This window comes from Zingiber officinale, chromosome 4A, assembly GCF_018446385.1.
Source record: "Zingiber officinale cultivar Zhangliang chromosome 4A, Zo_v1.1, whole genome shotgun sequence".
NCBI lineage: Eukaryota > Viridiplantae > Streptophyta > Magnoliopsida > Zingiberales > Zingiberaceae > Zingiber > Zingiber officinale.
Genome location: NC_055992.1, coordinates 37805877 through 37833027, shown reverse-complemented (window position 1 = coordinate 37833027; position 27151 = coordinate 37805877).

Here is a 27151-nt window from a genome sequence, read left to right as displayed (position 1 = left end):
TCTGTTCATGTTATTCTAATAGTAAGGAGAAATATTGCAATTCAACACTGCTCATGCTCTTCTAGTAATAAAAAAACTACACATGCTTAACTAATAACAAATAGGAAAGTCCAACAACATGCTAAATCATAAAACTAAAGAATCTAACTCACATGCCTTATATTCAAGAATGCAAATATACGGCAGCAAAGGAATTAATAACCAAGCTAAAGCAGCAGAGGAAATCAACACAGAATTTGCTGGAAAATCAGAACCTAAACCACATGCTCAAAAATCTAAACCATCACAGGTTCATTGCCTGGCAGCAACAATATCCCAATTGCACAGCAAGCCCCAAAAGGAACTGCTCGTGCCCCTTTCCTAGCACAACCGAACTCCACAGAACACTTCAAGAGAAGCTGTTTTTATCCTTTTCATTGCACAATACTAAGTTATGCTTGCTGGTTTGTTTTTAAAATAAAACCTATGCACAAACTTATTCAATCTTTGAGCATGCTACCATAGAAGCACAAAGGAGGAATCAATTCTCAGAACTACACTTAACCCTCTAGCAAAAACCCAATTCTGCACATCACTCCGAAAGCAAAGAAAGAGATCAAAATCCCTAGCAAATATGAATTCAGCACAACACAATCCGAAACAAAAGCACCAACCACCTACAATTTATCTCAAAGCTTTCGGAAAAAGAAAGAAACAATCGGAGCTATCCTACTGCAGGTGAGTAGCAACTTACCTTCATTTTCTTGGACTTACAACCGAGAAAGAGAGGTTCTAGGGTTTCGGGTGAGCTCCAAATCCGGTGATTCCTCTACTTCTTCACCTTCTCCTCGACGAAGGGGATCAAAATCGGCAAGGTTTATCGGAAGAAAGCCTTCGCCGGCCGCCGGAGAAAGGAAACTTAGCTCCGCCGCCTCTTTCGCCTGAGCAGAAATCGCAGAAGAGGAGAGGAAACGGAATTTAGGGTTTGGGGAAAAGAAATTCGATCCTTTTTAAAACTAGGGTTTCGATTATAACTTTAGCTTATATATTTGTCGCTGCATATCTGTTTAACACCGACCCCTGGCACAGTTGGACCGTTGGGCTTTGCTCGAAGCCACAGGTCTGGGCTTCGATTCTTAGCCGCGCCCCTTTTTCTCCAATTTATTCTAAACGTTCCAACTACTGCATATATACATTTCGCTCCATATAAAGTTAACAAAAACATCCGTAGACCAGATGGTTGGGCTGAGTTCGTTAAGACTTGTGTTCGGGTCCGTGATCTTGGGTTCAAAACCCGGCTTCAACATATATTATTTTTCTTTTTTTTTTTACTTCTTCCTTTTGGTAAAAATACCAAACGAACTCCAAAAATTACGTAAAAATACTCTAAAAATTCCTAAAAATCTCTAGAATATTTCTATAGCATTTCTAAATATTTTTAAGAACGTTTAAAACTCCTAATGGGGAAAATTGGGTCGTTACAATCCCCCATACCTTATAAAAAGTTCGTCCTCGAATTAGACTAATTCTGGATATTTCTGTCAAAATTGCATAAAAATACTCTAAAAATCTCTAGAATATTTCTATAACATTTCTAAATATTTTTAAGAACGTTTAAAACTCCTAATGGGGAAAATTGGGTCGTTACACCCTATCCCTTTTCCCTTGCTCTCTTTGGTTCCTAAATTGGTGGTGGTGGCTGAATACTAGAAGGAGGAAGAAGAAGCTTTGGGTGGTGTTCATCTTGGAGGATCGTCGCCCACACGACATCCAAGGCGAGGCGAGGAATACGGCAGGAGATCTCGAGGTCATTAGCATACAAAGAGAAGGTATAACTAGTAATTTTCTTCCGCATCATACTAGTTATTTTTCTTTGTATGAATTCCAAACACAAGAGGCATTAGATCTAGTTTTTCGAATTAGTAATTCGTGTTTGTGTTTTCTTTGTTTTTCTAATTTGTGATTCGATTGTTCTTTTTGGTTAAACCTAGAGTTATTTAATGAAATTAAATATTAGCTTTCCTTAAAAGGATTTGTCTAGGCGGTGGTGGTTGCTCCCATATCCAAGAAGGTCATGTGCCTCGCCATGCAATCCTGAAAGCCATTTTTGGAAATTAATATTTAATGGAATTAATAACATAGGTGGATTTAGATCAATAGTGTTAAGTTCCGCTTGCGATCCAAATCTAAACCATCAAGAATAGATAAGTTAATTTGGAATCAATGATGTTAAGTTCCGTCTGCGATTCCTAATTTAACTTCTAAAGAACACAATAGGTTGTTTAGGAAAGGTTCGACACTTGTACAAAATTTTTGTACAATGGAATCGGTACGATCTTCCTAGGACCAACCAATAATTGGTATCAGAGCTAGGGTTTGCCTCTGTGTGTTTAGAATTCAAATAGGTTATACACATGTCATACATAATTTAGGCAGGATAATAGTAGGATGTGCTAACTTTTTGGTTGCAGACTCCAACTATTATGGCTTATAGATGTTGTGTGTGATTGGACCCTTGGACATGTCAAGGGCATTATTGTGTGTGTGCATGATTGTATGTAACTAATACAACAGGAGCTGTATTAGCCCTAGGATTTTAGAATTTTATTTTCGATCTAAATTTCATGTACATTCCCTCGTGGAATATAAGATTGACATATGTAAAATTCTATTTTTGTCGCGGATCGGATGCTTATGAAGCGTGGTACTTTTGAAGCACCAGAGGTGCAGCGGAATAAGCAGCAAGATGGATGCGACGTCTCGACCCGATGGCGGTGGCTAAAGGTGGCAGCAGCTAGGGTTGGAGCACACGGAGGACAGAGATGGAAAAGGTCATAATAGTTGGAAAAATAATTTCCATATTTATTGCTTTTATTTACTATGATGTGTATGTATGCATGTGATGTATGCTAGGATAGTTTAAAATTCCTCACTTTAAATTACTAAGTGGGAGAGGGATTTATTTTAATAAATTCCACGGTCTCCATTACTGGTTTATAAGTTATGCAAATAAACTTGCGCGTTGGCTCTGAGTGCCTTCCTCCATATCGGATGAATTTGTTTGCGGATCACTAGATCAAACTTCTATTTAGGATGACTATAGGAAATTAATTAAGAGCATGTGATCTTCCCCATCGGAAGGGGCACAATCTTATTAATGGACTTAGTGTCAAGTAATGGTATACACTTAGGCACATCTAATAGTATCCTCCCCATCGGAGTCACTGCTATTATTTGTATGACCAAAGGAAAACCAACTATTAATTTGTCAAAAAGATAAGTTGACAAGATAATAAAATTAAAACTCCCTCTTACAAATATCGAGTTTTTGTATACGTCCACACTATCGTGGCATACAAAATTCACGGTGTTTGAGGTAATTTTATTTGTCATAAAGATTTATTGGCAAGATAATTAATGGGTAAAACCCTCCTCTTACAAATGTTCGAATTTGTATACGTCCACACTATCGTGGCATGCAAAATTCCCGGTGTTTGAGGTGTTGGTGAATTTAAATAATATTGTTTGAGGAATCAATGTTATTTTAAATTCAAAGTTTTGACCAACATATTTGATCAAAGATAGACCAACTATTAATTTTATTTGTCAGGATGACGAGATAATAAAATTAATGGACAAAATCTCTTTTTTGAATTTGTATACGTCCACACTATCATGGCATATAAAATTCATGGGGATTTTAAAGTGTTGGTATTGACTAAATATTTTTGTGATTCTTAGGATTTTAAATGTTTGTCAATCCCCTAGTTGTTATACTATAGAAAAGACTTAGTAGTCCCAATTATAATGATTAGAAATAGGACTTGGACATTAAGGTAGACTGTCTTCTTAGAACTGAGAACAATATAGGTGTCTTTAATTCATTAGTTATTGAAATATGTTTAGTGGTGTTATCTACCAGTACCTGGAGTGTAGATACAGATGCCACTAATCATGTCTGCAATTCATTGTAGGGTTCTAGAAAATTCAACAACTATATGAAAAGGAAAACACCGTCTACATGGGTACTACTACAAAAGTAGCAGCTGTTACAGTGGGAGATGTTTATCCTCTGATAGGAATAAAATATGGATTTTCAGAAATTATTTTTACGTACTAAGTTTAGAAAGAACTTGATTTCAGTTTCTAAACTATTAAAGAATAGATATTCTATCTATTTTGATAACAAACTTGTTATCAAGAAAAATAGGGAAGTTATCTGTTCTGGTACGTTGGTTGACAATTTATAATCAAATAACTCTCACGATGCAATAAATGAAAATTAATAACACATTTTCTAACTTTAATAAGAGAAAGTAACCTTCAGAAATGAACCAATCATATTTTTGGCATCTAAGGCTAGGTTATATTAACTTGAGTATGATTCAAAGGATAATAACCAATGAACTCTTAGGTTCATTGGTAGTGGAAATCTTTCCAACTTGCGAGTCTTACTTGGAAGGAAAAATAACCAAGAAGCTTTTAAGTCAAAGGGGTGTGGAGCCAAAGATATGTTGGAATTAGTTCATTTTGATTTATGTAGACCTTTGATTATCCAGGCAAGAGGTTGTTTCGAATATTTTCGTCTCTTTTATAGATGACTATTCAAGATAAGGATACATTTACTTGACGCGTCACAAGTCTAAGTGCTTTGATTAGTTCAAAGAGTACTAGGCTGATATGGAGTAATGTCAAAGTAAAAGTATCAAGACACTACGGTAAAATCGTAGTAATGAGTACCTCTTAGGAGAGTTTAGGAGACACTTATCAGAAGTCGGGATTTAATCCCAACTAACTGCACCTGGTACACCCCAACAGAATGGTGTAGTAGAAAGAAGGTATAAGGCTCTTATGGAATAATTAGATCGATGATGAGTTATTCAGAAAATTACCAAATTCGTTTTAAGGATATACACTGGAAATGGAAGTGAACATAGTACCTTCTAAGTCAGAACTCTCTACTCCCATAGAATTACAGAATGGGCATAAGACTAGTCTGAAGTATATTCAGATTTGGGTGGTCTAGCAGATGAGAGACACTGATAAGTTGGACATGGGTTCACTTGTTTATGAGTTATCCTAGAAAAATGAAAAGAGGTTTATAGTCCTTAAAATCGGAAGGTCATTGTTGGTACTAATGCCCGATTTTAGAAAAGGACTATACTATGAGTAAAAATTGTTCTTAAGGAAATTAAAGGACACGTCTAATCTAGTACCAACTGTACAAGATGAAATATCACAAGAAACTGCAACACGTATCACAAATGATACACAATTGCAGAAAGTGCCTCGTTATAGTGGGAGGGTTGTTAGGCAACCTAAAAGATTCATGTTTTGGGAGAGTCTTTGGACTTGATCCCTGGTGGACATGAACCTGATCCCCGAACATATGACGAAGCACTCCAAGATAAAGATGCAGCATCTTTGCAAAGAGCAATAAATACAGAATTAGAATATATGTATTCTAATAGAGTCTAGGAGCTTATAAAATCACCAAATGGTGTAAAATCCATTGGGTGAAAATAAGTCTACAATAGGAAAAGAGGGATAGACAGGAAGGTAGAAACTTTCAAAGCAAGACTTGTTGAAAAAGGAAACTTTTTCACCGGTAGCCATGTTTAAGTCTATCTGGATTCTTTTATCTATTACTTCTCATATGGACTATGAGATTTAGCAAGTGGATGTCAAGACAGCTTTCCTTAATGGAAGTCTTGAAGAAAACATCCATATATAGCAACCAGAAGGGTTCATTACAAAGAGCAAAGAGAATCTTGTGTGTAAGCTCAATCAGTCTATGGACTGAAGTAAAGCTTCAAGGTCTTGGAACATCCGGTTTAATAAAATAATCCAGACCTATGGATTTATTTAATAACCGAATGAGTCTTGTGTATACAAGAAGTGTGATAGAAACGTGTGGTATTTCTTATACTATACGTAGATAATATTTTTGGTAGTTGGAAACAATATCAAAGTGTTGTCAGAAGTAAATGTATGGTTGTCCAAACAATTTGATATGAAGGACTTGGGAGAATGCATATATTCTTGGGATCAAAGTAATAAGGGATCGCAAGAAAAGAATATTTTACTTATCCCAAGCTTCATATATCAAAACAATCCTTGCTCGTTTTAAGCATGCAAAACTCCAAGAAATGTTTCTTACCTTTTCAGCATGGAGTAGCTTTATCTAAAGAGATGTCTCTGAAGACATCAAAGGAGATAGAGGAAATGAAGGCAGTTCCTTATGCTTCAGCTGTCGGAAGCCTAATGTATGCTATGCACGAGATCAGAAATCTGTTTTGCCCAGAGCATAGTTAGCAGATATCGAAGTAACCTAGAACCGGGACACTAGACAGCCTAAAGCATATATTAAAGTACCTTAGAGGCACTAAAGATTATATGCTAGTTTACAAGGCAGATAATTTGATCCCTTTGGGTTACACGGATTTTTAACTTCCAATCAGATAGGGACAGTAGTAAGTCAACCTCGGGGTTTTGTGTTTACTTTAGGAGGTGAAGCCATAATTATGGAGGAGTGTTAAGCATAGGTGATTTTCGGACTCCACCATAGAAGTTGAGTATGTGGCGGTCTCTGAGGCAACCACAGAAGTTATATGGCTAAGAAACTTCATGATGGACTTAGACATGATTTCTGGTTTGCCCAAAAAATTATTACAATTTATTATAATAATAGTGGTGCAGTAGCAAACTCAAAGAAAACATAAGTCCATAAGACAAGTAAACACAATAGAGCGCAAGTACCACCCAATACGAGACATCGTATAAACAAGGAGAAGTTGTTGCCGCCTAGATTGCATCAGGTGATGACCTGTAGATCCTTTCACTAAGGTCCTTAAGGCAAGAGGTTTTGATGGGCATGTAGAAGGGTTGGGAATCAGATGTATGGCAGCATAGTCTTTTAGTATAAGTGGGAGATTATTAGAGTGTATACTAAAAGTCTAGCTTTTGTATAAACATTTATTTAGAAATAAAGAATCACAATGTCCAAATACCTACATTTATTTGTTAAGTGTAGTTGTTCAATTAATTTATATTGTAAATAACATGGTGTGTGGTGTCACACACAGAAGATCATGTTATCAGTTCTTTATAAATTATAAACAGTTGCTCACGACTAAGATGGAAAGGAACAAACCATTGGAATAGTCGTAGTGTAATTAGGTATTAGTTTATCTTGACTAATAAATTACACTAGTACACTCTAAGTGTATGGAGTAGGAACATTTTAGGAAAGTTCTTTTTGTACTGACTTTATAAAAGAAATAGACCTTAGTTATTATGGAAGTGTGTGCTCTTAATCCTAATATAATAACAAGCACATATATTTAATATTTATTTCTTTGACTTATCAAAGGGTGAGGTTTAGCTCAATAAATCAATATGCCCGATAAGTTGGGAAATGATATTACTTATAGTGTGTGTTGTTGATTATAGAAGGAATTTGTGTCCTAGTTATCTAGGTTGAGAATGTCCCCAAGAGGAGCTCATAAGGATTTTCATGTTAAACCCTGCAGGTGGACTTAGTCCGACATGACAATGAAGTTGAGTGGTACTACTCTTGGAGCTAGATATTAATTAAGTGAGTTGTCAGTAACTTACTTAATTAGTGGGCATTCATTATCTTAAACACAGGGAGACTAATACACTCATGATAAGAAGGAGTCCATAATATAATTTGGGATTAGTGCGGTAGTGCGATAATAACTCTCTAGTGGAATGAGTTATTATTGATGAACTTGAGTTGTGTGTTCAGGGCGAGCATGGGATACTCAAGCTCATCGGAAGGCCAAAACCAATTTCTCCTCTAGGTCCCTGTTGTAGTCTCATTAAAGCCTCAAGTCCATCCAAATATAAGCTCATCTTGGTGTCCAAGAAAGGGGTCGGCCAATGCTTGGTGACCAAGCAAGGGTCGGCCACATTGTCCTCTTAAGGGGTCGGCCCCTTGCTTGATGCCCAAGCAAGAGGGGGTCGGCCACATAATTCAAACAAGGAGGGGTGTTTTGAATTTTTAAAATCTTCTCTATGTAGAAAACTACAAGTTTTAAAAGAGAGATTTAAAATTTAAAAACTTTCCTTATTTGAATTAGGTCACAAGTTTTAAAAGAAAATTTAAAAATTTTAAAACTTTCCCTTTTTAACCATCCTCATGGTTTTAGGAAAAGGATGAGAAGTTTTAAAATTTAAATTTTTGTAAACATGTTAAAAAAGAAAATTTTTAGAAGAGAAATTTTAATTTTTAAAACATGGTTTTAATTTTTAAAACTTTCCTTTTTAACATCCACTTTAGGAAATTAAAAGAGAGCTTATAAAATTTTATAAGAGTTTATAAAAGTTTTACAAAAGATATCTTTTCCTTCCTTATAGGGGCTAGCCACCCTTGCTTGGTGCCCAAGCAAGGGGCCGACCAATAGGATTAAATCATCATCCAATCAAATTAAAACCAATCTATGATTGGTGATTGATTCAATCAAGAGGAAAGAAAAGGAAAAATAAAAAAGGAAAAGGAAAAAACATGAGGAAGATTTTAATTTTTGTAAAAAGTTTTTCCTTATTTTCCTTGGGCAAATAATATAAAAGAAGGGGAGGGGAGGCCTCATGTTAATGCTATTCTTTTCTCTCTTCTCTCTAGTTTTCTTCTAAGGGTCGGACCTTGCTTCTCTTCATGCTAGGGCCGGCCACCTCTTGTGGTTCTTCATTGTGGCCGGATACAAGAAAAGGAGAAGAAGAGGAGAAGTAGGGAAGACAACAACTCTTATTCTCTTGTGGAGTTCTTCATTGTGGCCGGCCCTCTCCCAATCCCTTTTCCCTTGCTCTCTTTGGTTCCTAAAGTGGTGGTGGTGGCCAAATACTAGAAGGAGGAAGAAGAAGCTTTGGGTGGTGTTCATCTTGTAGGATCATCACCCACACGACGTCCAAGGCGAGGCGAGGAATACGGCAGGAGATCTCGAGATCATTAGCATACAAAGAGAAGGTATAACTAGTAATTTTCTTCCGTATCATACTAGTTATTTTTCTTTGTATGAATTCCAAACACAAGAGGCATTAGATCTAGTTTTTTGAATTAGTAATTCGTGTTTGTGTTTTCTTTGTTTTTTAAATTTGTGATTCGATTGTTCTTTTTGGTTAAACCTAGAGTTATTTATGGAAATTAAATATTAACTTTCATTAAAAGGCTTTGTCTAAGTGGTGGTGGTTGCTCCCATATCTAAGAAGACCATGTGCCTCGTCATGCAGTCCTGGAAGCCAATTTTAGAAATTAATATTTAATGGAATTAACAACATAGGTGGATTTAGATCAATAGTGTTAAGTTCCGCTTGTGATCCAAATCTAAACCATCAAGAACAAATAAGTTAAATTTGGAATCAATGATGTTAAGTTCCGTCTGTGATTCCTAATTTAACTTCTAAAGAACACAATAGGTTGTTTAGGAAAGGTTCGACACTTGTACAAAATTTTTGTACAGTAGAATCGGTGCGATCTTCCTAGGACCAACCAACACTTCACTCACCAGGATTTTCCAACTACCTAGCTTCACTCACTAGGTCTTTCACCTGGCTTCACTCACCAGGATTTTCCAACTGCCTAGCTTCACTCACTGGGTCTTTCCCTTGCCTAACCTCCAGTTGGAACTTTCTTAGTCAAGTATCCGGTCAACCCTTTGACCTACTTGACTCTTCTTGTAAAATACCTAACAATGGCGAATAATGATAAGGGAACTTTTTGAAATTTTTAGAAATTTTTTGGGAATTTTTCAGAGACCGTAAGGACGAGTTTATGGGGATAAAATTGGGTCCCGGAAAAGTCTGTTTAGGCTACCTCATTTTAACGAGGAAATGCTTTTTTTTTAAATTACTTTCCTTTTCCTTTTTTCTTTTTCTTTTATTCTTTCCTTCATTTCCTCCTGACCCTCACTCGTCGCCGTCCCCGCGCCTTCTCCCCTCGCGCCCGATCTACCCTAACCGCAAGCGAGCAGTTTCTTCTTCCTCACAGTTTCAGCATTGGCCAAGGGGAATGTGGACTCAAAATCGCCATTCCTGATCCCCTCTATTCCTTCTTCTCTTCTCCTCTGCGCGTCGACACCCACCCAGCGCCACCACCGCCCGACACGCGCAGTGACGCCAGCCGATCGCTGGCTGCCTCCTCTGTGCTAGCCACCAAGCACCACTTGACCTCTCCCTCTCCTGGTCGCGATCAACAGGAGCTCACTAGGAGACCAGGCGTCAAGCCGTGCCCTAGGCTCCGCCCTCCTCTCCTCTTTCTTACCCGTGCCCTAGTCTCCAGCCGACGTCTCCTTCTCGTCGGTAACCCGAGCAACACCGTCGACCGGCTGAAGCTTCTCTTCATCTTCTTCCTGAGCCCTAGCACCGACCATCTTTTTCCTCTGCCCTAGCACCAGCAGCTACCTCCGATACAGAGTTGGTGAGTTTGTTAATTAAGTTGTGGTTGATATTAGATTTGTATAAATTGGAGTAGCATTCTCTGTATAGGTTTGTAGAGGTTGAGTTTTGATTTTTGTTGTACTAACTAGGAGTAATGGTTTCTGGCAGTGAGATCTGTTCTCGGCTGCAAGTTGTCTCTACTGTGGATCTGTTGGGCTATCAGGAATTTCTGCTATAGATAGGAGAAGGAACAGTAACGTATTGAGACTTGGTTTAGTGAAGTGATATGGTTAATTTCTTCGGATTAGCAAATGGTTAATAGCCTTGGTTAATTACATGGTTATCTAATTAAAAGGATAAATGAATAGGGTTGCTTAATCTAATGGATTATGATTAGAGATTCATTTATTAGTTGACTTCTCTAGTTGGACTAATTCAAGGATATCAACTATGAAGGAAGGATAAGATAATTAAATGAAATTAAAACATAGTTTCCTAATCGGATTAGGATTTTGTTTAGCTATTTTGTTTTTAGCTAAACTGTACGATTTATTATAGGATTCGGATTCGGGATGAGAACATCGACATAGTGGTTGATTAGCTCGATCTACATTGAATGCGAGTACCTTGACTTATCTTTTAGATTTATCATTCGATGTGCATAGTAGTTTTTAACAAATAATAATGATTATGTTTTATATCTGCATCGGTATGTCATTATCCATTACCTGTGCATGCTTGATTGTTTACTCTTTGCATTCATGTTTATACCTTCAAATTACTTATGATCATAAAGGTAATGACATACCATGCCATAGGATATACCGTACTTATTTGATACCATATCTGACCTGTGTACCTAGATCTTTTGATATAATCCATGTATATTTTTGGTACATATTTTATGGAGGTAGATATGGTCAGGATTTCCATGCTTAGTATCATGCATCATCTCGCATGATTGCATGTTGCGCGATAGTCGGCTCCATTATTGTTGAGCACATCGCCAGTTACATGGATCTACACACACCACCACTCATGGGTTAGTGGTATATCAGGCAGGGTGTGTAGCAATTTGCTCTGTCAGTGCTCCGCTGGTCCACTCATGGGTAGCGTGACGTAGCGTGGTAGCACGTCAGGGATCCCTCCTCTGGATTGTCTCAGGGAGATGAGAGCATTGCACTCCCCCACTTATGATTTGGGGTAAGAGGATAGGTGTACTCCGACAGCATCTCGTCCACTCAGTCACTCATCAGGAGCAGTGATGGTAGAGTGCATGGTTGTCACAACCCTACCCACTAAATCTCACCATCGTGTGTGAGATGGCTAACTGGAAAGTAGGGGTGACCAGGACATGGCATTGGCATCATACGCATTGATGCATTTATTGCTTGTGTTTGCTTCATTTATTTACTGCATTTGGATGGATGCATATGATTGACATGCATACAGGATTTATGACACTCTCGGTCTGACGACCTTGTGATCCCTACTAGGTCCCGGTTAGTACAGTTTGCTCCTGTTTATTTCAGTTGTATTTATCATTCTTATATCAGGAGACTGTACGCATGATTAGTGATAGTTGTTATTTTCTTACTATGCATGTCAATATTACCTGCTGAGGAGTTACTCACCCTGTGGATATTTACTATTTTCAGGCTGAGGCTGTCTGGAGGAGTTCCAGTCGCTAGTCCCCTCCAGGTCGCAAGGATGTGCTGTTTCAGTCTTTTGGTTTTCTTATGATAATATCTAAACGATGTTGTAGACTTGTTCTGGTTTTTGACACTTAGATACTGTATGGTTTTGTTTTATTGTCGATGAGTTTTATTGGATGTGTTTTTGCTACATGCCTGCCTGGATGGTAGAAGAGGTGAGTTTGTTGTAATTTGTGATTTATGGGTGTAGTTGAATAGGAATATGATTTGAGTTTTATGGGTGTAGTTGAGTAGGATGTTTTGAGATGTTTTACTTATCATTGTTTTAGTTCACTATTATACTGCGTGGTTGTTGTTTAGTTCTTTTATTATTATTGTTCGTGTATGTGATGGTTATGTTGTAGAAAAGTTTCAGATTGTCACCCGTACAGGGGAGATGCTACCTAAATTTTCTTCGGGCAGGGACTACCTGGGGCGTGACAATTTATTTGGTATCAGAGCCAAGTTGGCGATACTTGTTTGATTTCCATGTGTTGGATTTTTGAGATTTATTTGATACCAATTTATTTGGTATCAGAGCGGGTTATGATACATACTTTTGGTGTTCTGGATTTTTTAGGGTTAGCCCAAGTTTGCTAGTAAACTTGAGTATTTATTTTCGAATTTGTACGGGTTTCCGTCGATTTTCTCGTTTCGGAAATTCCGAGGTTATAAAAATGGGGACTGGACGGTGACGGAGCATCTCCAGACGGCAAATAGGTATAAAGGTAATTTTATAAATTTTATACTTGTAGTAATATCTGTGATGTAACTTAACAGATATAAGGAGATCTACATGAGTAGCTGCGAGACGTGGTGCTGGACGACCACGTAAGAGGACTTTGGAATCTCTGGCAACGGACTCGCCAGAGATCCTTACTGGGGTTGAGCCTGTCGGTCAGGGACAGACTCAAGATACTGCGGGTGCGTCGGGCTCTCAAACTCCGGTGGCTTCGTTGGAGGTACCCACCCATATTGTACACACTGTACCACATGTGGCAAGCCCGATACCTCCACCAGCAGAGCCTGCGGCGTACCCGGCACCACCGCCACCTGGACCTACCGTGTACCCGGCACCAGCGGCACCCGTGCCTTAGTACCTACAGTGTACCCAGCGCCCACACCAGCGGTACCAGTTGCTCCATTTTCGGTACCACCACCTACCGTACCTCCAGCTGCGACCACCCCTATCGGCCCTGTAGTACCACCAGCGGTATATGCTCCAGCTTATGCAACAGCACCGGGAGTACCTCCCCCGGTCTATCCAGCGGTACTACCTGTAGCACCAGCTCCGGTGGTTCCGCTAGTTCCAATAGTCATCCCTACCCACCTCACATATATTGTCGCAACACGAGCGCGGATCCCAGCATTAGCAGAGTCGATGAAGAGTCGATTCACACTCTTCCGAGGTGAGCTTGATCTGAGCGTGACCCAGTCCTGGATAGAGACCATGGAGCAGACCTTCTTCTACATGGCTTGTTCCGAGTGGGAGAAAGCGAAGCTGGCTACTTTCCATCTACGGGAGAAGGTCGACGCTTGGTGGGTTATGCAACGTTCCGTCATAGGCTAGCAAAACATCACTTGGGCCAGATTCAGAGAGGCTTTTGAGAGCCGTTACTTTCCACAAGCCTATCAGATGACTCGCCGTCAGGACTTTCTGAGTCTATGACAGAACAACCGATCAGTGACAGAGTACAATGCAGAGTTTAACCAATTGGCCAGATTTTATCCAGAACTGGTTGTTGAGGACAGTTCCCGTATGCAGCAGTTTATTCAGGGACTGGATGGACAACTGCAAGTAAAGCTTGCCAGATTTGGGAATTTGTCTTACCTGGAGACATTGGACAGAGCTCTTATGATTGAGTCAGGGCAGCAGGGAGCATATCCGGAAAAGAAAAGGAAACAGACAGATCGGACATCAGGACAGATCCAGTCGACACAGGCTACACAGCAGCAGAGTGGTCGCAGTCGGCCAGGTCAGGGTACTTCTGGGGCATCTGGTCAGCCTCAGAAGTCAGGGCAGTCTTCCTCAGAATGTTTCCGATCTCCTCAGCAGAATCAAAAATAACCCGCCAGCGACATTCACTGTTTATGATGTGGGTCCAAAGACCACATCACCTCAGCCTGCTCTCTGGGACAGTCAGTTTGCTATTATTGCAAACTGCCTCGACACCAGAGCAGAGATTATCCACTAAAGGCTCAGTATATTGCCTCCGGAGTTACTGTTCAGGGAGGACAGCACAGTCAGTAAGGGACTCGGTGAGGAGGGCAGAGAGCCCAATCTTCACGTCGTCAGCAGATGTCTGCCCCCCCCCCCCCTGCAATAGCTGCATATGGCATGTATGGACAGGAGCATCCCAGTGGCCTCATAGCACCACAGAGCTCTATTCTGGGACCACAGTATCTGACTCAGGGGCAGTATCAGCCACAACCACTGGTTCAGTACCAGTTCATCTGTTAGTTAGAGCCCTAGAGCCAATCAATTGATGATTATATTATGGACTCATTGTATCATATTTCTTATATAAATAAAGGCATTTGTTTTGGTTATTATACTTACTTGTATTGGTGCCAAATAAACTAAGTATAATAGCGTCCTTGAGTAGAAGGTTCTCACCTATATCAATCGGTTAGTTGAACCGATAGTGAGATGATATAGGGAACACTACTCTTAATCATTCCTAGTCGAGTATTAACATTCAGGGATAATGTTAATGCAATAAGACTAGCATATAGGTCAACTCGATAACTTGATCTCACAAGTCATGGATATAGAGATATCAAGTTGACACATGGGTATGCATTGGAGAATGTATACTGAATGACCCGCCATGAGAAAGTATCATGGATCGTTATATGAGTGTCATATACTTTCTCATGTGGCTATTAGTATGACTACTAGTCCTTAGACCTGAAGTCACCATGGTTCCCTACATAAGGAGTTATGTACTTTGGTTTCGTCAAACGTCACCCGTAACTAGGTGGACTATAAAGGCGATTACTGGGTATATAACGAATTATGCAGAGGGATGTGAGTGATATAGATGAGATCTATCCCTCCTATATGACGGGAGAGACATCGATATTCTTGATAGAGTGAGACCACGAAGTGCATGGTCGTGCCCAAATGAGTCAATATGAGATATTGAGCTCATTTGATTTAGTGAGTCTACTTGGAGTTCAAGATTTAGATTGGTCAGAGGATGACACGGTCTATGCCTCACATTGATCAATCTAGATGTCTAGGATAGAAGGATACTTGTCATATATTGTGAGGAGTCACAATTAGTAGTCACAAGGTGATGTTGGATCTCAACATTCTTGTAACTTGGGTAGTAATGATGTGTTGCTAGATACCGCTCATTACTTATGCTCCTAAATGGGTTTAGGGGGCATTGCCAACGTTACAAGAACCTATAGGGTCACACCTCAAGGATAATTAGATGGAGATTAGGTTCATATAATGAACCAAGAGAATTAGATTCATGTGATGAATCAAATTGGATTAAGAGTAATCCTAATTGGGCTAATTGAGTTGGACTCAAGTTGATTCATGTGTTCAATGAGTCTAATTTAGATTATGACTCATTGAATCAATTTAATTAAATGAATTAGATTCATTATATTAAATTGGCTTGAATTAAATGGTTGGATTAGATCAACCATGAGAGAGATTAAGTCAAGTTTGACTTGACTTGAGAGGAAGATGAAGAGTCAAGTTTGACTTGACCATTTGCCACCTCATTGGTGAGTTGGCAAGAAGTAGACCAAAGATGATGCTCCACATCATCATGGTTGCTTAAGTGAGATGCCACCTCATGGGAGTTACCAAGAGTTGTGACTCTTGGTATCCCATGGAGGTTACAACCTCCACTAAAGTGCCAGGCCACTTTGATTTCATGAGATGAGTTTCATTTTGCAAGTGTAACTCTCATCTTCTTCCTCCTAGAACTCTCTCCTCAAGCTCTCCCTCTCCTTTCTTGACCGAACACCATAGGTGCTAGCACACCTTTGTTTGGTCCACTCCACCTAATTTTGTTCGTGTGGATACTTCTAAAGGGTTGTCTACTTTGATAATCTTGAGATCCGGCAAACCGTTGGACTAGCGGGATAGCAAAGGGCATCGCATCGAGGGTAAAACTCTTAACATATAGTTCTAGTGTAGATCTATAGGTTAGTAAACTCGTACTCGTAATTTTGTTTTCGAAAGTTTTTACTTCGCACGGATCCGTGGCTGGGGGTTTCAGGGTTTCCGCGACGCGAAAAGCGGTTTTCGTGGCCCAAAAAACCCAACAGTGGTATCAGATCCACGTGCGAAGACTTGTACGAGTTTAGTTTGTATTTTTATGAAAAATATAGATTCTGTAACATTCTATAATTTTATGATTTTTAGAGTTTTTATGGGTATTTTTCTCATAGAAGCGAAGCACAAGTGTTTCGACACTTATAGGCTTCGACTACCGAGAAGATTTTTCCAAAACGACAAGGTTTCGCCCCAAAACTTTTTGGGACAGCGGACTAAGGCGCTGTTGGATCACTTAGGGACACTCGCGATGGTTAGATCGCGGGTAGGGGCACTGCTCCTGGCCCCGCAAGGGGATTCGTTCCGCGATTGCGCCCGAAAACCGCTAAACGAGACCGCCGGGAATTTTTACTCGTAAAAATTGGTATTAAAATTACAGGAAATTATGGAAATTACATAATTTAGAATTATGTATAATTTGTGATGGTCATGGCCCAAAAAGACCCAATCAGATTGGATTTGTGTTGTAATTCATATTACGGCCTGCGCGTCGTCATTTGTGTTGTGTGTGCTGTATATTTGGTACGCGACCTGCACGTCGTGCCTTTCTCCATTTATTCTTATTGTAAATTAGTTTAGACTTGAATGTAACTCGAGTTTCAAAATTGTAATGTACAAAATTGGAGCCGTGGAAGGTCCACTCGAGACGGAGTTACGAGGAAGGCGCGAGCAACACAAGGTGGTCAAAGGGAGGAGCTTGAGAAGTTGTTGACCTTAGGTTGACCATCCGATCTTCTCATTGGCTTGAGAAGATCGTAGTAGGGGTATGACTAATCACAAATAGTATAATTAATTGCTTGTGTGTGTGTATTTGATGCAAACTAGTAAAGTAGTTAATTAGCGCCTTAACGATTCGATCAATCGCGTATATGATACATCTCGACGATTAGATTCGATCTAAGTCACGCACATGTTGCACCTCTTCTACGATTAGATTAGATCTAAATCGAGTATATGATACACATCGTCGAATAGATTAGATCTAAATCACGTCAACTCAAATGCCTACCGTGCCATGATACCTATCACTACCTCGATCACATGTGTTGTTGAATCTGCCAAAGCAGAGCAACACATATTATCTTGGTAGGGTACGGAGGGACAATCTTGGTCCCGCCTATCAACGCATGGGTGAGTACAACTCAATTAGATTGAGTAACTAGTTAACTCAATTAGATCGAGTTTAACTATAGACATTTTCCAACGGTTGGAATATAGGACATAATCACATTTATATTAATTCTTGGGTGTATTAGCCAAAGCTAACTCAAGTTTTAATATAACTGCGGATAATGATCCTATAAACAAGAGTTGCATAGAGATGTAATTGGTAAATCGTTACCTACCAATCATACTAAATCTTGGGCGTATTAGCCAAAGCTAACTCAAGGGTTAGTATGATGTGGATCTTGTCTCACATGAATTATAGAATTCAGTAGGAGCATCATTTAGCTAAAGGCCTAATTAAATGATTTAAAAGAATATGATATTTATTTTCTGCATGTTTCTGTTGTAGATAACCATGACGTCGAATACGAACACCTTCTCTCTGCGTTCTGTCCTTGAGAAGGACAAGCTCAACGGAGCAAATTTCCTGGACTGGTACAGGAACTTGAGAATAGTTCTCACCCAGGAACGTAAATTGTACGTTCTGGAGCAGCCCATTCCGGAGGCTCCTCCTGCCATTACCACGCGAGCTGACCGATTCTTTCTAGAAAGGGAATTTGTTTCTAGAAAGACTAGTGGGAGTACGTTTGATCTTGAAGAAGTTCAAGATGCGGACCATAGCACTGAAGCCTCGATGGAAGTTGAACTGGAACCACAAAGTGTTGTGGATGATGTTGTTCTACAAAGAGTTGAGGAACAACAACCAGTTCAAGTAGACATACCTCTTCGCAGGTCTGATAGGGTACATCGTCAGCCTGAGAGATACTCATTTCTCTTGTCTGACCATGATGACGTTGTGCTCATAGAGGATAAGCCTACCACCTATCAGGAAGCTGTGATGAGACCAGATTCCGAGAAATGGCTAGAGGCCATGAGATCCAAGATGGAATCCATGTACACCAACCAAGTATGGACTTTGGTTGATCCACCTAAAGGGGTAAAACTCATTGGGTGTAAGTGGGTCTTTAAGAGAAAGACTGACATGGATGGACTTATCTATAAGGGTCGCTTGGTAGCTAAAGGTTTCAAGCAGATTCATAGTATTGACTATGATGAAACTTTTTCTCCAGTGGCGATGTTTAAGTCAATTCGGATCATGCTTACTATTGCAGCATACCATGACTATGAGATATGGCAGATGGATGTCAAAACCGCGTTTCTGAATGGAAACCTGCTCGAGGATGTGTACATGACACAACCTGAGGGTTTTGTAGATCCACAGCATACTAGCAGAGTATGCAAGCTCCATAGGTCCATTTATGGACTAAAGTAAGCTTCTCGGAGCTGGAATCTTCGATTCGATGATGCAATGAAATAGTTTGGTTTCATCAAGAATGAAGATGAACCTTGTGTCTATAAGAACGTTGTAGGAGACATAGTTGTCTTCCTCATATTGTATGTGGATGACATACTACTCATTGGGAAGGACATCCCTTTACTTCAGTCTGTCAAGACCTGGCTAGGGAGTTGCTTCTCAATGAAGGACTTAGGTGAGGCATCCCGCATTCTAGGGATACAGATCTATAGAGATAGATCTAAGAAATTGTTTGGCCTAAGTCAGAGTACATATATTGACAAGGTACTCCTTTGGTTTGCCATGCAGAACTCCAAGAAGGGATTTCTGTCGATGTCACATGGCGTGAGTCTTTCGAAGACTCAAGGTCCCTCTTCTAGAGAGGAGAGAGACTGCATGGATCAGATCCCTTATGCCTCAGCCATAAGATCTATCGTGTACTCCATGCTATGTACTCGTCCTGATGTCTCGTATGCTTTGAGCATGACGAGTAGATACCAGTTAGATCCAGGTGAAAGTCACTGGATAGCGGTCAAAAATATTCTTAAGTACTTAAGAAGGACTAAAGAATATTTCTTGATATATGGAGGCAATGATGAGCTAGCTGTAAAGGGTTACAGTGATGCCAGCTTCCAGACCGATCAGGATGATTATCGATCGCAGTCAGGGTTCGTGTTTTGCATTAATGGTGGTGCTGTGAGCTGGAAGAGTTTGAAGCAGGACACAACAGTTGATTCTACGACAAAGGCCGAGTACATTGCTGCATCAGAGGCAGAAAAGGAGGCAGTTTAGATCCGCATGTTCATCACTGAACTTGGGGTGGTTCCCAGTATCGCTGACCCTATTGAGCTCTATTGTGACAACAATGAAGTTATAGCACAGGCGAAGGAACCACGCTCACACCAGCGGACCAACACACATACTACGGCGCTTCCATCTCATTCGAGAGATTATCGAGAGAGGAGATGTGAAGATATGCAGAGTACCTACAGAGGCTAACATCATAGATCCCTTGACCAAGGCTTTGGCACAGAGAAAGCATGATGGTCACACTAGGTCATTGGGGCTTAGAGCCTACACTGATTGGCACTAGTGCTAGTGGGAGATTGTTAGTTAGAGCCCTAGAGCCAATCATTTGATGATTGTATTATGGACTCATTATATCATATTTCTTATATAAATAAAGGCATTTGTTTTGGTTATTATACTTACTTGTATTGGTGCCAAATAAACTAAGTATAATAGCGTCCTTGAGTAGAAGGTTCTCGCCTATATCAATCGGTTAGTTGAACCGATAGTGAGATGATATAGGGAACACTACTCTTAATCATTCCTAGTCGAGTATTAACATTCAGGGACAATGTTAATGCAATAAGACTAGCATGTAGGTCAACTCGATAACTTGATCTCACAAGTCATGGATATAGAGATATCAAGTTGACACATGGGTATGCATTGGAGAATGTATACTGAATGACCCGCCATGAGAAAGTATCATGGATCGTTATATGAGTGGCATATACTTTCTCATGTGGCTATTAGTATGACTACTAGTCCTTAGACCTGAAGTCACCATGGTTCCCTACATAAGGAGTTATGTACTTTGGTTTCGTCAAATGTCACCCGTAACTAGGTGGACTATAAAGGCGATTACTGGGTATATAACGAATTATGCAGAGGGATGTGAGTGATATAGATGAGATCTATCCCTCCTATATGACGGGAGAGACATCGATATTCTTGATAGAGTGAGACCACGAAGTGCATGGTCGTGCCCAAATGAGTCAATATGAGATATTGAGCTCATTTGATTTAGTGAGTCTACTTGGAGTTCAAGATTTAGATTGGTCAGAGGATGACACGGTCTATGCCTCACATTGATCAATCTAGATGTCTAGGATAGAAGGATACTTGTCATATATTGTGAGGAGTCACAATTAGTAGTCACAAGGTGATGTTGGATCTCAACATTCTTGTAACTTGGGTAGTAATGATGTGTTGCTAGATACCGCTCATTACTTATGCTCCTAAATGGGTTTAGGGGGCATTGCCAACGTTACAAGAACCTATAGGGTCACACACTAAGGATAATTAGATGGAGATTAGGTTCATATAATGAACCAAGAGAATTAGATTCATGTGATGAATCAAATTGGATTAAGAGTAATCCTAATTGGGCTAATTGAGTTGGACTCAAGTTGATTCATGTGTTCAATGAGTCTAATTTAGATTATGACTCATTGAATCAATTTAATTAAATGAATTAGATTCATTATATTAAATTGGCTTGAATTAAATGGTTGGATTAGATCAACCATGAGAGAGATTAAGTCAAGTTTGACTTGACTTGAGAGGAAGATGAAGAGTCAAGTTTGACTTGACCATTTGCCACCTCATTGGTGAGTTGGCAAGAAGTGGACCAAAGATGATGCTCCACATCATCATGGTTGCTTAAGTGAGATGTCACCTCATGGGAGTTACCAAGAGTTGTGACTCTTGGTATCCCATGGAGGTTACAACCTCCACTAAAGTGGTCGGCCACTTTGATTTCTTGAGATGAGTTTCATTTTGCAAGTGTAACTCTCATCTTCTTCCTCCTAGAGCTCTCTCCTCAAGCTCTCCCTCTCCTTTCTTGGCCGAACACCATAGGTGCTAGCACACCTTTGTTTGGTCCACTCCGCCTAATTTTGTTCGTGCGGATACTCCTAGAGGGTTGTCTACTTTGACAATCTTGAGATCTGGCAAACCGTTGGACTAGCGGGATAGCGAAGGTTATCGCATCGAGGGTAAAACTCTTAACATATAGTTCTAGTGTAGATCTATAGGTTAGTAAACTCGTACTCATAATTTTGTTTTCGAAAGTTTTTACTTCGCACGGATCCATGGCTGGGGGTTTCGGGGTTTCCGTGACACGAAAACCGGTTTTCGTGGCCCAAAAAACCCAACATCATCGCCCCAGCCGCCGGTCCAGTATCAGTCTCAACCTACCTATCAGTCTCTGGCTCAGTACCTGGCATCGTCACAATGGCAGGCTCAGACTCAGGCGTAGCAACCTTTGGCACTACCACCTCCTCCACCGCTAGAGACTGGACGTATTCATGCGGTGACCAGAGAGGATGTGCAGCAGGCCGACGGATCCATTTTCCATGGTACGATTTCTATTTATGCCTTATCTGCTGATATGTTGATAGATACCGGTAGCTTGCATTCTTTTATATCCCGTACCTTTATGCAGGAGATTGGTAGATTAACCACTTTCAGACTGCAGCAACTGGCTGTCTCTCTACCGTCCAGTGATACCTTAGACGTCACTCAAGAGGTCAGAGGTTGCCCGTTAGATTTTGGCAACATGATACTTACGGTAGATCTTTTAGTATTGGAAATAGTAGACTTTGATATTATTCTTGGCATGGACTGTTGTCAGCATATCATGCCACTATTGATTGCCAGACGAGGGTGGTCACATTCCGTCCTCCGAACCAACCCTCGTGGGATTTCACTGGCATCAGAGACGACGGCATATCGATCATTTCGGCGATTCAGGCTCAGAAGCTGCTGTCACATGGTTGTCCAGGTTTTATGTTATCCTTGATTCATACTAAAGACGGCAGTAGTTCTCAACTCTCCGACGCTCCAGTAGTCCGAGAGTATCCGGATGTATTTTCAGAGGAGCTACCAGGTTTGCCTCCCAGAAGGCAAGTGGAGTTTGCTATTGAGTTGATTCTGGGAATCGCGCCGACATCGAAAGCTCCTTACCGTATGGTACCAAAAAAGTTGAACGAACTGAAGGTTCAACTCCAGGAGCTTTTAGATAGGGAATTTATATGCCCTAGTGCTTCTCCGTGGGGTTCTCCGGTATTATTCGTCAAGAAAAAGGATGGTACTCTGAGGTTGTGCATAGATTATAGACAGCTGAATGCAGTGACCATCAGAAATAAGTACCCCTTACCGTGGATCGAAGATTTGTTTGATCAACTCAGAGGTACATCAGTGTATTCTAAGATTGATCTGCGATCCGGATATCATCAGCTGAGAGTCAGAGAATCGGATATTCAGAAGACAGCATTCCGTACCAGATACGACCATTATGTGTTTTTGGTAATGCTATTTGGGCTTACCAATGCTCCAGCAGTGTTTATGGATTTGATGAACCACGTCTTCTTGGAGTATCTTGATCAGTTTGTTATCGTTTTCATCAATGACATATTGGTCTACTCGCGTTCCAAGGAGGAACATGCGCAACATCTTCACACAGTCTTGGAGACTCTTCGACGACATCAGCTGTACGCGAAGTTCAGCAAGTGTGCTTTCTGGCTGTGGTCTCTAGCAGAGGTATTTCAGTAGACCCTCAGAAGATCGAGGCTGTCACCAGTTGGGAGCAACCGAAATCAGTTCAGGAGATCCGTAGTTTTCTGGGAGTATCTGGATATTACAAACGGTTCATCGAGGGTTTCTCCCGGATTGCTATGTCGTTGACACGCCTGACCAGGAAAGGTGTGAAGTTCATTTGGACTGAAGACTGCGAGACCAGCTTCCAGAAGCTGAAGCGGAGATTAGTGTCAACTCCGATTTTGGTTTTACCTTCAGGAGAGGACGGATTCGTGCTCTATACCGACGTATCTCTACAGGGTTTGGGCGCTGTTCTGATGCAGCACAGCAGGGTAGTCTCCTATGCTTCTCGACAATTGAAGGAGCATGAGAAAAACTACCCAGTACATGATTTGGAGCTAGCCGCCATCATCTTTACTTTGAAGATTTGGCGGCATTATCTGTACAACATTACATTTGAGATTCTCACTGATCATAAGAGTCTTAAATATATTTTCACTCAGAAGGAACTTAATCTCCGATAGAGGAGATAGATGGAGTTCCTGAAGGATTACGATTGTACCATTAGCTACCACCCTGGGAAAGCTAATATGGTTACCGATGCACTCAGTAGAAAGTCCAGAGGGATTTTGGCTTGCCACCGAGTTTCAGTCACAGACTTGGTTCAGGGTTTCTCGAGTTGGGCCTTCAGGAGTAGGGACAAACACAACAGGATATTCTGGTTACCATGGTTGCTCAGTCATCGATCAGGACGAGGATCCAAGAGGCCCAGGCCGGTGATCAGCATTTGTAGTTTATTGGCAGCCAGATAGCTTCCGGGCAGCAGACCGAGTTCACACGAGATGAGGAGGGTATTATATACTTCCAAAGTAGATTGTGCGTACCTCAGTCTCACCCGGTCTTGTAGGAGCTACTTCAGGAGGCTCATCGCTCTCGATTTACGATCCATCCAAGTGGGACCCGCATGTATCGAGATTTGAGGTGTTCCTATTGGTGGAACAGTATGAAGAAAGACATCGCGGAATTTGTAGCAAGATGTCTTGTCTGTAAGCATGTGAAGGCCGAGCACCAAAGACCTGCAGGATTACTTCAGCAGATTTCTATTCCTGAGTGGAAATGGGAACACATTACCATGGACTTTGCGGTGGGTTTGCCGAGGACACGACGAGGCCATAACGCGATTTGGGTAATCGTTGATCGATTAACCAAATCCGTGAACTTCTTAGCGATCCGGAAGAGTGATTCCCTGGATTGATTGGCAAATCTATATTGCCGGGAGATCATCAGATTACATGGTGTCCCTTTGACTATTATTTCGGATAGAGATCTCCGGTTCACATCTCGTTTCTGGCAGAGTCTGCAGCAAGCCTTGGGCACTCAGCTCCGTTTTAGTACAGCTTTCCATCCGCAAACAGATGGACAGTCAAAGTGGACCATTCAGACTCTAGAGGACTTGCTAAGGTGATGTGTATTGGATTTTGGAGGCAGTTGGGAGGACCATTTGACATTGGTAGAGTTCGCCTACAACAACAGCTTTCATTCAGCTATCAAGATGGCACCGTTTGAAGCATTGTATGGTAGGCCTTGTCGGACACCCACCCTCTGTGATGAGGTTGGGGAGGCCCAGCTTTTGGGACCTCATAGAGCTCAACATGAGGCAGAGTTGGTCCGTACTATTAGACGGAGGATGTCAGAGGCACAGGATCGCCAGAAGAGTTATGCTGATCGGAGATAAAGACCCCTGGAGTTCTCTACAGGCGACCATGTATTTCTGCGAGTTTCACCCACGAAAGGGGTGAAGAGATTTGGCCTCAGAGGTAAGCTAGCTTCGCGATACATTAGCCCTTTCCAGATCCTGGAGAGGATTAGAGAAGTAGCTTATCGTCTAGCACTACCACCGTCCCTGGCAAGCGCCCATGACGTATTCCATGTATCTATGCTGAGGAGATACATACCTGACCCGACACATGTGTTGACAGATATTCCAGTTGCCCTTCAGCTGGATGCTACCTACGAGGAGGTTCCGGTACAAATCTTGGACCGGAATGAGCGTCAGTTGCGTAACAAGACTATCCGGCTGGTTAAAGTCGGATGGTGGCATCATTCAGACAAGAAGGCTACTTGGGAGCTCGAGGATACTATCCGAGCTCGATACCCCCATCTTTTCACTTGAGGTATGTGATTTAATTTACCGTTCAGCATTTATACTCTTTACCTATTGTTAGTATTTGCTGATGGTAGATAATGAAATTTGGGGGACCAAATTTGTATTAGTGGGGGAGAATGTAAAATACCGAAAAATGGTGAATAATGATAAGGGAATTTTCTAAAATTTTTAAAAAAATTCGAGAATTTTTCGGAGACCGTATAAACGAGTTTACAGGGATAAAATTGAGTCCCAAGAAAGCCTATTTAGGCTACCCCGTTTTAACAAGGAAATGCTTATTTTTTTTAATTACTTTCCTTTTCCTTTTCCTTTTATTCTTTCCTTCATTTCCTCCCGACCCTCACCCGACGTCGTCCCCGCGCCTTCTCCCCTCGCGCCCGATCTGCCCTAACCGTAAGCGAGCGGTTTCTTCTTCCTCGCAGTTTAAGCCTTGGCCAAGGGGAATGCAGACTCAAAATCGCCACGCCCGATCCCCTCTGTTCCTTCTTCTCTTCTCCTCTACGTGTCGACACCCACCCAGCGCCACCGTCGCCCGACGCGCGCAGCGACGCCAGCCGATCGTCGGCTGCCTCCTCTGTGCTAGCCACCAAACACCACTTGACCTCTCCCTCTCCTGGTCGCGGTCAACAAGAGCTCACCGGGAGACCAGGCGTCAAGTCGTGCCCTAGGCTCCGCCCTCCTCTCCTCTTTCTTACCCATGCCCTAGTCTCCAGCTGATGTCTCCTTCTCGCCGGCAACCCGAGCAACACCGCCGACCGACCAAAGCTTCTCTTCATCTTCTTCCTGAGCCCTAGCACCGACCATCTTTTTCCTCTGCCCTAGCACCAGCAGCTACCTCCGATACAGAGTTAGTGAGTTTGTTAATTAAGCTGTGGTTGATATTAGATTTGTAGAAATTGGAGTAGCATTTTCTGTATAGGTTTGTAGAGGTTGAGTTTTGATTTTTTTTTTTTTTTTGTACTAACTAGGAGTAATGGTTTCTGGAAGTGAGATCCATTCTCGGCAGCAAGTTGTCTCTGATGTGGATCTGTTAGGCTATCAGGAATTTTTGCTGTAGATAGGAGAAGGAACGATAACGTATTGAGACTTGGTTTAGTGAAGTGATATGGTTGATTTCTTCGAATTAGCAAATGGTTAATAGCCTTGGTTAATTACATGGTTATCTAATTAAAAGGATAAATGAATAGGGTTGCTTAATCTAATGGATTATGATTAGAGATTTATTTATTAGTTGACTTCTCTAGTTGGACTAATTTAAGGATATCAACTATGAAGGAAGGATAAGATAATTAAATGGAATTAAAACATAGTTTCCTAATCGGATTAGGATTTTGTTTAGCTATTTTATTTTTAGCTAAACTGTACGATTTATTACAGGATTCGGATTCGAGACGAGCACATCGACATAGATGTTGATTAGCTCGATCTATATTGAAGGCGGGTACCTTGACTTATCTTTTAGATTTGTCATTTGATGTGCATAGTAGTTTTTAACAAATAGTAATGATTATGTTTTATATCTGCATCGGTATATCATTATCCATTACCTGTGGATGCTTGATTGTTTACTCTTTGCATTCATGTTTATACGTTCAAATTACTTATGATCATAAAGGTAATGACATACCATGTCATAGGATATACCGGACTTATTTAATACCATATCTGACCTGTGTACCTAGATCTTTTGATATGATCCATGTATATTTTTGGTACATATTTTATGGAGGCAGATATGGTCAGGATTTCCATGCTTAATATCATGCATCATCTCGCATGATTGCATGCTGCGCGATAGTCGGCTCCATTATTGTTAAGCA